At 33.5% G+C, this 11882-nt stretch overlaps 1 pseudogene; it reads left to right on the top strand.

Moving 5' to 3' along the window:
* LOC140531905 (bifunctional apoptosis regulator pseudogene) overlaps positions 1-8431 on the top strand; it is a 67680-nt pseudogene extending 59249 nt beyond the window's left edge.
* Positions 8432-11882: the final 3451 nt, after the last annotated feature.

The following is an 11882-nucleotide window of genomic DNA, read 5'->3' on the forward strand; positions in this document are numbered from 1 at the left end:
TAGCAAATGACTCAAATTCTTATGAATTTCACTCAGTTCTCTATATATTTTAGAAATTAGTCCTTTATCAGGGACACTGGCTGTAAAAATTTCTGCTTACCTTCTAATGTTGCTTTCATTGGCTTTGTTCGTGCAAAAATTTTTCAATTTACTGTAATCAAAATTATCTATTTTGCATTTCATAATGTTCCATACCTCTTATTCAGTCATAAATTCTTCTGCTCTCTCTAAATCTTACAGGTAAATCATTCCATTCTCTCCTAGTTTTGTTAAAGTATCAATCTTTATATCTGAATGGCATATCCATTTTGACTTTATTTTTGTGTAGTATGTAAGATGTTGGTCTATGACTAGCTTCTACTGTATTATTTTCCAGTTTTCCCGGAAGAGGAATCACAGTGTTAAAGAAAAAAGTGATTCCTTGAAAACTAGAATTTGTCAAATAGAAGCTAATGACAATCTAAGACATAGAAAAATAATAAGACAAAATCAAAATAATTTAAAAAATAGAGGAGAGTATGAAACATCTCCTCAGAAAAGCAAGTGATCTGGGGAACAGATCAAAGTGAATTTATGTAAAATAGTTGGACTACTTAAAAAATTACAGTAAAATAATATTGATACAATATTAGAAGAAATTGTCAATGAAAATTGCCCTTAAGTTCTAGAACATGACTGCAAGACAAAAATGAAAAAAAAAAAAATCCACTGATCAGCACATAAAAGATATCCCAGGAAGAAAAATTACAAGGTATAGCATAACCAAGTTTCAAATTTCCCAGTTTAAGGGGAAAATATTTGAAACAACTAGAAAAAAATATAAATTAAATATCAAGGAGATACAATAAGGAACATACAAGACTTAGTAGCAACTATGTTGAAAGATTACAGGTTTTGAAATACTATAATTTGCAGAGCAAAAGAGCTGGGTTTAAAACAAAGGGTGACTTACCCAGCAATGTTAAATATAATCCTGAATGGAAAAAAAAATGAGATTAAATGAATTGAAAGACTTTCAGGTATTTGTGACAAAAACAGCAAAACTTAAGGGAAAATTTGACATATAACATTCAGGAGAAATATAAGGTAAACATTAAAGATCAATTATAAATTGCTTAGTAGGATCAGATTGTTTACTTCTTATAGGTGAAAATACCAGTACTCTTATAACTATCATCACTTTTTGGGTAGTTTGAAAGAAAGGACTAGAGCTGAGCTTAGTATGTGCTGGAATGATAAAAAAAAAAAATACCATAAAACTCTGAAGGGAGGGATAAAAATGACTAATTCTCTCATTGAAATGAGGCATAAAAGGAACAAATGGATACAGAAAAAATTAGTGGGGTGGAGGATGTGTATTGTGGAAACTTACTCTAGTTGAGAATGGGCTTAAGAGAGAAAAACATATAGATGTAGAAGAGAATTAAAGTCTTCTAAATTCAGAAAGACATAAGAGCAAGGGGAAATAGAAGTAAAGCAGAAAAATGAGGAGGGATGGGAATGGGGTGAGAAAGATAGGGAGAAAAAAGGAAGGAAGATAATACACAAGTAATTATAGTTTAGGATGTGAATGGAATGGAATTTACCACAAAATGGAAGATGATAACAGATCAAAAATTTGAATTCAACAGTATGTTGCTTTTAGGAAATGCTGTACAAATGAGAGATATACACAAAGATAAAATAAAGATTAGGAATAGAATTTATTATGTAAAAGAGAAAGGAGGGGTAGTAATCATGTTCTCAGACAATGTTAAAGCTAAAATTTATTTAATTAAAAGAGAAAAATGGGGAAACTACACTATGTGCTAGTTACATTATTCAATATTGTTTTAGACCACTTAAAATAACTAAACTTTATAAAACACCTGAGAGTATACCTGCTAACACCGAGACAGGAACTATATGAACATAACATAAAAAAATCATTTTTAATACAAATAAAGTCAGTTCTACATAAATAATATTTATTGTTTGTGGGTAGGTAAAGCCAATACAATTTAAAAAATGACAATTTTACCTACCAATCTGTCTTTTCTATGCCATCACAATTAAATTACTAAAACTTTATCTTACTGAGTTAGAAAAAAAATAATCACTAAGTTCATTTGTGTAACAGCAAGGACCTGGCATACACAAGAGGGACTGCTGTACAGGTTGTTAGATCTGCTTTTCCAGAAGGAAAGCAACTTTTAAGGGGTCAATAATTTACTTTAATCAAGCACATATAGCATTCAGTTAGTTCAAGGGAAAAAATCAGCACCCTGAACTTCAGAGAAAATAAAAACAGAAATTGCAGAGAGACAGGGCTTCCAACTGTCTGACCATAAGTAATACATGCATAGTTAACAGAGAAGCACCAACACGTGGGTTTTCAAAGTTGCGGGGCTACTTAGTGGATGCCCAGAGTCTTTTCTGGCACACCAAACTTCTTTTAAAAAATAAGTCCCAAAATAAAACCTCACCTCAGAGTATATAAACACTTCTCAGACCTAGAGGACATGACCCTCGTGAGAAATTAAGTAAAGGTAATGGACAGGAATGATCTTTAACTCTTCCCCCCACCATCACCATTAATCTTACATTAACATTAAAACTTGAAAGAACAAAAGGAGGGGAACTTCAAAGAAACCAGGGGAAGAAAAGGTCTAAAGGAAGCAGATTCAGCAGTATGAAACCTTAAACTATATTATAAGGTGAAAAGATTATGAAAGTGTAAAATAGACAATTTAGATTGTTTTAAATTAAAATTTTCTTGCATAACTAAAGCCTATGCAGCCCCAAATAGAAGGAATATAGAAAGTTGCGGGGAGGGCAACTTTCATAAACAATCTCTCAGATAGGATGTGATTGGGTTGCAGTATTATTGTCTTGAAGAAAATAATGAGCTGGTTGATTCAGAAAAACATGGAAAGACTTGGATTTATGAAGAAAGATGCTATCCACCTTAAGAGAAACAGATGATACATAGAAATAAACATAGTATTCAGTCTTAATTATATGTGTATGAGTGTATATGTGTGTAAATGTACATGTTTATAGCTATCTATGCATCTACATCTATGTCTGTCTGTCTATCTATCTATCTGTCTATCAACACTTAATTTTAGCATTGTGTAGGGCAGGGGGAGGGGGAGAGGAGGAAGGGGAAAATAAAGTTAAAAGTGCACAGGAGAGAACAAAATAAAAGCTACAAGGAAGCGAAAAACAGCTGATCTGCTTTGAAAGCAATGTGTTGTATTTATTATATAGATTTGTTGAAATGGAAATTTATTTTTCTGTATTGAATCCTCTTTTATGTTCTGCTGTGTGTATGATTTTTTAAAACTTTTCTCATTTTTCATTTAAATTTAAAATACATAAAATGATGTATGAAAAAACTAAAACAATACAAAAAGAGCTGTTATAAATATTTCTGTACATATAAGCCCCTTTTTTTTCTTATTTATCTCTTTGTGACACAGATCTAGTAGTGGAATTCTGGACAAAAATGTAGGCACAATTTTATAGCCCTTTGAGCATGGTACCAAATTGTTCTGCAGAATGGTTGGACTAGTTCATAACTCTACCAGAAGTTCATTTGTGTCCCTACTTGTAAACATCCACTCCAGCATTGTCCATTTTCTTTTCTGTAACGTTAGCCAATATAATAGTTGTGAAGTGGTATCTCACAGTTGTTTTAATTTAATTGAATAGTTCTTCTCTAATCAATAGTGATTTAGAGTTTTTTTTTACCATACGTCTATAGATAACTTTGATTTCATCTTCTGGAAACTGTTAATATCTATTAACCATTTGTTAATTGGGTAATGGCTCTGATTTTTATAAATATGGCTTGGTTGCCTATATATTTTAGAAATGAGGCCTTTATCAGAGAAACCTGCTGTAAAATTTCTTTCACAATTCCAATTTCCTTCTCATTTTGGCTGCATTGGTTTTTGTTGTTCAAAACTTTTTTTTAAATTTTATGTAATCAAAAATTATCAATTAAATTTCCTGTGAAACTTTGTTTCTCATTTGGTCATAAACTTTTCCCTTATCCATAAATCTGACATGTAGAATTTTCTAGGCATCTCTAATTGGCTTATGTTATCATCCTTTATGTTTAAATCACGCACCCACTTTGAATTTGTCTTGATATACAATATGAGATACTGTTCTATGCCTAGTGTATGTGTCAAAATGCTTTCCATTTTTCCTAGTAGTGTTTGTCAAATGGAGAAGTCTTGACGTAAAAGCTTGGTTATTTTAGTATAAGGAACACTGGATTACTACAGCAGTTTGTTACTCTACATTGTGTTGTTCATTCATTTCATATTTTTCTGATTCTTTATGATCCCATTTGTAGTTTTCTTGACAAATGCACTAAAAGGGCTTGACATTTTCTTTTGAAGCTTATTTTACACATGAGGAAAGTAAGGCAAACAGGGTTAAATGATTTGCCTAGAGTATCATAGCTATTATGCTTCGGAGGTTGAATTTGAACTCAGGTATTGTTGGCTCCATTCCCAAAACTCTATTCACTGTGCCACCTCACTGCCCTCCATATTGTGTACCTTATCTATTCCACAGACCCATTACTTTACTTCCTAGTCAGTGCCAAATTGTTTTGATGATTACCACTTTGTAATATAGTTTGAAATTTGGTATTGCTAGGCCACCTTTAATCACACTTTTTCCCTCACTAATGCCCAGTTCTTTTTTTCCCTTCTTTTTAAGAAAAAAAATATTTTTTTTTTTACTTTGGACTTCTGAATGCTTTACTTCCCTTCTTGCCCCTCCTCCACACATTTAGAAGGGAAGTAATATGATATTAACTATATAATAAAATCCTGCAAATTGTATTTCCACATTAACCATGTTGCAAATGACTAAACGACAAAATGAAGAAATTTATACTTAAATATTTCATCAGATTTCATCAGTTTCTCTCTGGAGATGGACAGGAGTTTCATCAGAAATCTTTCAAAATTATCTTCAATCATTATATTAATCAGAATAGCTAAGTCTTTTATAGCTGATCATCATATGATATTGCTATTACAGTGTATAATATTCTCCTGGTTCTGTTGACTTCACCTTCAAAAAGTTTATACAAATCTTTCCAGATTTTTCTGACACAATTCTCCTCATCATACTTTTTATAGCCCAACAGTATTCCAACAAAATAATATACCATAACTTCTTCAGCCATCAAAGTGAAGGATTGGCATCCCCTCAATTTCTAATTCTTTGTCATAAAAAATAGCTGCTAGAAATATTTTTGTATATATAGGTGCTTTTTTCCCCTTTTCCTTTGATCTTTTTGGGATACAGCTATAGTAGAAGTTTTGATGTTTCAAAGAGTATACACAGTTTTATATCCTTATCATTATAGTTCCAAATTGCTTTCCAGAATGGCTGTCTCAGTTCACAATTTCACCAACAGTGCTTTAGTATTCTGTCTCAATTATTCCACATCGCCTCCAAAATTTATCATTTTAATTTTCTTTCTTGTCAGTCAGTTTCATAGGTGTGAGGTGATGCTACAAAGCTGTTTCAGTTTGCATTTATCAGTTCAATTGTGATTTAGAGCTTTTTCCATGTAACTGTTGGCTTTGATTTCTTCTTCTGAAATCTACCTCTTTATATTCTTTGACCATTTATCAACTGAGACATGGCTCTTATTTTCATGAATTTGACTAAATTCTCTGTACATTTGAAAAGTGAGACCTTTATCAGAAAAACTTGCTGAAATTTTCCCCAAGTTTCTTGCTTTCTTTCGAATTTTATCTGCCTTAGCTTTGTTTGTGCAAAATCTTATTTAAAAGACTTTATTTCAATCAAATGAATTTCAATCATTTTAACATTATCTTGGTATATGAGATGTATGTCTATGACCAGTTTCTGCCAAACTATTACCCAATTTCCCCAGATGTTAGTACTCATAAAGTACTAAATAAGCATGGTCCTTAACTGCTCTACATTGTACACATAGACTATTGCACTGATCCACCACTCTATTTCTTAGCCAGTACCAGATGGTTTTGATGTATACCATTTCTTTGCAATATAGTTTAAAATCTAGAACTGCTTGGTTGCCTTCCTTCACATTCTTTATTGATTCCCTTGGCATTCTTGACACTTTTTTTCCAGATGAATTTTTTTATTATTTTTTTCTAGTGTGATAAAATATTTTGGGGTAGTTTGATTGATATGGCACTGAATAAACAAATTAATTCAGATAGAATACAGGTACCCATAAGCAATTAATATTTCTCCACTCTTTAGAGCTTTATTTGTGTGGAAAAATGTGCAGCTGTATTCCTTTAATTCAAGGATTTATTTTGGCAAGGAGACTCCCAAGTATTGGAATTTCTCTTTCTATTTTTTCTGCTAAATTTTGATAGTAATATATAGAAATATATTTCTATATTGATATTGATTATTTATATGTATTTATTTCATATCCTGCAATTTTGCTAAGGTAGATAGTTATTTCAACTAGTTTTTTTATTGTTTCTCTAAGTATACCATCATATCATCTGTGAAGAGTGATTTCCTTTTCTTATTACTATAGCTAACATTTATAGTACAATATTAAATTAGCTGGGATAATAGACATGCTTCTTCCTTTACCCCAGTCTTATTGGGGGATTGTATACCCATTACAATTAATGCTTTTTGATGGTTTTATATAGACTTATCATTTTAAAGAAAACACTATCTTCCCCTATGATTTCAAATGTTATTAATAGGAATGAGTATTATATTTTGTCAAAGTTTTTTTCATACCTACTAAGATACTGATGCTACTTTTGCTTTTTTTCTTATTGATATGATGTTCAATTGTGTTAACGATTTCCCTAATATTGAACCAATCCTTCCTTCTTGATAAAAATCTCACCTTCTCACAATATATGAACTTTTTGACATATAACTGTAATCTCCTTGTTGTTAATTTTAGTTTTTGCATAGGCATTCATTAAGAAAGTTCGTCTATAGTTTACTTTATCTGTTTTGCTCTCCCTGGTTTAGGAATCACAATCATATTTCTATCATAAAAGGAATTTGACAGCATTCCTGAGATAAATTATTTTGCTATTATATTAATAACCCATTATCAATTTGGGATCCAGGCTATTCTCCTTTATTTAAAGTAAACTCATTCAGCTGCCCATGGCTAAGGGCCAAGGTGAGCAGTGCCTCCCTGGGACAGGAGGAGGCACCACATGATTTAATTATGTCTTGCAATTCTTAAGGGTGAAATAGATATCTTCTTAGTATGGAATGATCTTGAAAAAGGTGGAAAGCATACAGCAAATTGAACCCAACATGGTGAGCACTAAGAAGAAGAAGAGCTTATCTCTGGTATCAGTTTTCAAATTTCTGTTAATGAATTTTCTTGTCACTGTTGTCATGACATCCTGGTAAATCCCACCACCTTGAACTGTGGGCACAAGTTGTTTCAACATTGCCTACCTCTATGGTGGATGCCCTCAAAGAAAACAGAATGTCCAGAATACCAAGTGAAATGCGAGCATTTTCCTAAAGTAAATATTCTGCTCAAAGATGCCATCAAATTGAGATTAGAAGACATTCAACAGAACAGTGATGTAGTCCAAACAGCCTTTAGAAAGTATGGGCATGATAAGATTTCTATACCTTCAAATGCAGAGTGAGCATGTCCTCAATGAGGAAGGGGAATTTTTGTCTGGAGTACTGACAGCTTCAACTGGTGTTGAGTGGTTCTATTTGTATATCACTGAAACAGTAGAGAATCAGACCATGACCTATTCATTAGACAACCTTTGCAAAATGAAGGGCTAAATGAAGGGCTTCTGACTAGAGAAACTGAGCCATTGGACTTCTCTTTATAGAGAATGATTTTTATATGAAAGAGTTACTAGCAAGTTGTCAATCTGGAGAAGTCATTATTTGTCTTGTATACCCTGAAGAGTACCCCAGTACTCAGTATGTTATATCTGTATTTGTTTGATTATGCAGAAACCTTCCTACCTTTCATTCATACAATATACCCTATGCAAAAAAAAAAAAAAAAAAGAGGGTATTATAACAATGTTTCTTGACTTTAAAGAGCCCTTTTGGAAGGAGTAGAATGAATTCCTTAACAAATATTCTTTCTTTCCATATGAATTGATTACTGAATTTGCCTGGGATGGACATCATGGTTCCTTATTGTTAATGCTATATTGCTCTCTGTTCTGGAGTTATTTTCATTTAAGAGGATTTAGTCAGGGAATAAAATGAAAACTAACTCTTCTTCATTTCATGTGGAGACATTTTTGGAAAGTATCAATACAGGGACTTTTTGTGGTCATTTCTTTGGCCTACTGTTCCTCAGTTTATTTGCAAATGTTTATTTTACTGCGCCCTGTACTTTAATCCAATTATCTCTACCTCTACCCCATTGAGAAGGCAAACAATTTGATACTATAATAGTCATATTGCAAAAGAAAATACAGACAAAAAATCCCTGAAGAAAAATTAAGCAAAAAATATATATTTCAATCTGTATTCAGGCACCATCATTCTTTCTCTGGGAATGGATAACACTTTTCATCAGATGTCCTTCAGAGTTGTCTTGGATTATTGTATTTCTGAGAATAGCTAAGTCATTCATTGATGACCATCTTACAATATCACTGTTAACTTGTGTACAGTACATTTCACTTTGAATCAGCTCATGTAAATCCTTTCAGATTTTTTTCCAAGAGATTTCCATTCATCATTTCTTAGAGCACAATAATATTCCATCATAATCACATATCACAGTTTGCTCAGCTATCCCCCAGTCCCTCAATTCCATATTCTTTGCCCCAAGAAAAGAGCTGTTAAAAAATATCTTTGTACATATATATGTTATTTTTGTTTTTTTGTCTCTTTTGGCATACAAACCTAGCAGTGGTATTGCTAAGTCAAAAGGTTTGCTTGGTTTTAGAGTCCTTTGGAATATTTTCAAATTACTCTACAGAATAAAATCAGGTCACAATTCCAACAACAATGCATCAATGTCTCTTTCTTCCTACATCCCCTTCAACATTTGTCATTTACCTTTATCTGTCCTCTTAGCCAATCTAATAGATGTGAGGTAGTACCTTAGAATTGTTTTAATTTGCATTTCTCCAATCAATTGTTAGAACACTTTTTTTCATATTTTTCATATGGCTATAGACATCTTTGGTTACTTTATTCTGATTGGTCATTGTTTTTCTTCTCTGCTCTCTGGTCTTTTCCTGGAAATGTCTACAATTCAGGACACTCTAAGACCAAGCTTTTGGGGCAATAACTCAACATGGGACAAAAATGCTGGGGAAATTGGAAAGCAGACCAAAGTCCCATGACCAAGTTACACTCATTTTCCCATAGACCTATTGCTTTTAGGATGAAGGAAATGGAAAGGCCATTAGAAATGTTTCTTAAGCTACCAGCCTTACACAAATGAACAAAAAGAAGGTAGTTTTCATTTCTGCAAAATTTCAGGAGCCCAAATTTATAAAGCAGAAGGATGAATTAGTAGAAAGACAGGTGTTGAGAAATGACGAAAGGAAACAAATTACTGATGGGAATTGAATTACTTAGTCCTCAGTCACATTTGAAGGCATAGATGGAGGAGCATAATTAATCTTATATTCCTGCCACCTGTAAATCTGCCAGGCTTTGTGAATGAAATTACATTAACTGATTGCAATGAAAAGTCTGAGCCTCCTTCAGGAGCTGCTATGACACTTCAAAGCAGCCACCATAAGTGCTAAAGTTACTAAAGTTCTTTATAGTGTCTAAACACTGGCTCTTTGAAGAGGATTGTGATTTTTGGTTATCATCTGTTCTGGTATACCCACCAAAAGTGAATGGAGGGGAGAGGGCTCCATCTTAGGCTCTGACTGCAGAGCTCAGACATTCTGAACAAGGGATGGCCAAGAGGATTCTAGGTTGAGCCCATGGACTCAATGGAGATGGAATTCTTGGCCAAGAAAGAGCTAGTTACAATGTTATGGTTTCATGATTTATGATGGCAGAACTGTCTCAAAGAATTCAGAATCAGACACCTCTTAGCCAAGTATAGGCATTTTTTGAGTTTACCTTTGGATTAGAGACGTTCTGAAGCAAAGATTCTGCTCCATGTGGAGTGGAGGCCAGAGTCAGAAACTTGGCCCACCCAGGGATGCTAAAAACTGTTGTGGTTTTTATGATGATTTTTAGAGGCACCATCTCAAAGAATTCAGAATCAGACCACTTCTAATCTAATTATAGGCATTTATTGAGATTGATTCCTCTCATGAATCTGGCTAAGTTCCAACAGCAAGCAGCAAAGTTATTGAAAATAAAATGCAACTATATAGGGTAAAGATATAATTACATAATAAAAATTATGAATATTTAAAAGGAAGAAAGGGTTTGTTAAGGGATTAGATAATAGGGGAGAGGTCCCAGCCTCAGTGGAATTGTGCATGTGATTGCCCACAATACATACAGAAAAACCCAGTGGGGGCATACACACACATACACACACACACACACATATATACATATATATGTATATATACGTATATACATACGTATATATATATATGATCATGATATAATTAGCCTCTCTACATCATAAGTCCACCTAAAGAAGAGCTTTTGCTATTACTGTGCCAGTGCCTACTTAGGTATACCCCTTATATTATTTTGGGGTCCATATCCTACTCAAGCTTCCTGGTGATACTGCTTTCTGACTGGCTGACTGTTGTGGTCCTGACTGACATTAGATGGATATGGTTATGGTTAAGTGCATGGACACACTTGCTGTTTCTGTGGGAAGCATGAAGAATGGGTCTGGGGGCAGTGGCTAACTAGAAGCAGCGACTGGGATCCCATCACATGGACATATCTGCTGCTCTGATGGAAATATGAGTGTATGAACATACCTGTTCTTCTGATGAGACAGTGGAGTATACATGAGGAAGTTGGGGTATTGAGTTGGGGATATGAAGGGAGTGGTTAGATGGGACAGTGACTATATTCAGTAGGAACCAGGAAGTTAGAATAAAGAGGCTGGCATCTTTATTAAGATTCCATCAGTAGGATGCTGTTTTGCCTTTAATTGTATATTTTTGTAAGATATCAGTGGCATAATAATGAAAGTAGGATATAGAATTCAATTGTATCTACTTTGTTTCTTTTTTCTACTGGTCTAACATCTTAACAACTTCATTGTGAAATTAGACTTAGAAAGATGGCAGTTTGGGACAATCTTGTTAGATTATTACTAATGTTAGTGTGTGGTGGTTTGCTTAGGCTTTCTAGTGAATATTAAAGACTGAATCAGTCCCCAAAATGGCGTACAGTTTTAAGTTTCTCTGCCCAGTATTACAGATAATAGTAAATAGTCAATTACCTGGTTGATATGTCAAAATGGTTGAAAGAACTAGACCAACCATTTCATTATTAGGTTACTTTAAAGGTTAAATTGAATTACACACAAAACAACACAATCAAATCTTTGCCAGTAAACTTACAAACTCTGAAAACAGTCATTGGGAGAGTTCCAAATACCGTTGAAGTCAAGTGGAATAGATTCAAGTCTGATGATGTACAATATCGTGCACTATATTCTAGCTATTGCCTGAGTAGTGATGTGAGTACACAAAACCAGGGGTGGTCATGAAGAGGATTAAAACATGTGAACCTGTCTCTGCGTTATGCGGTTCTGCCTCTCTAAATAGCTGAGAAAATCTCCTGAACCTAGGGAGTCAATCAACAAACATTTCTTAAAGCTTAACTATATCCTTGGTACTTTGTTAAACTGGGCATACAATGATAAAAGCAAAAATCCCACTGCCTTCAAGAAACCTTTTGTCTTATTCTTATTTCACTTGAGTTTTGAGAAACTCAGT

This window comes from Notamacropus eugenii, chromosome 3, assembly GCF_028372415.1.
Source record: "Notamacropus eugenii isolate mMacEug1 chromosome 3, mMacEug1.pri_v2, whole genome shotgun sequence".
Taxonomy (NCBI): domain Eukaryota; kingdom Metazoa; phylum Chordata; class Mammalia; order Diprotodontia; family Macropodidae; genus Notamacropus; species Notamacropus eugenii.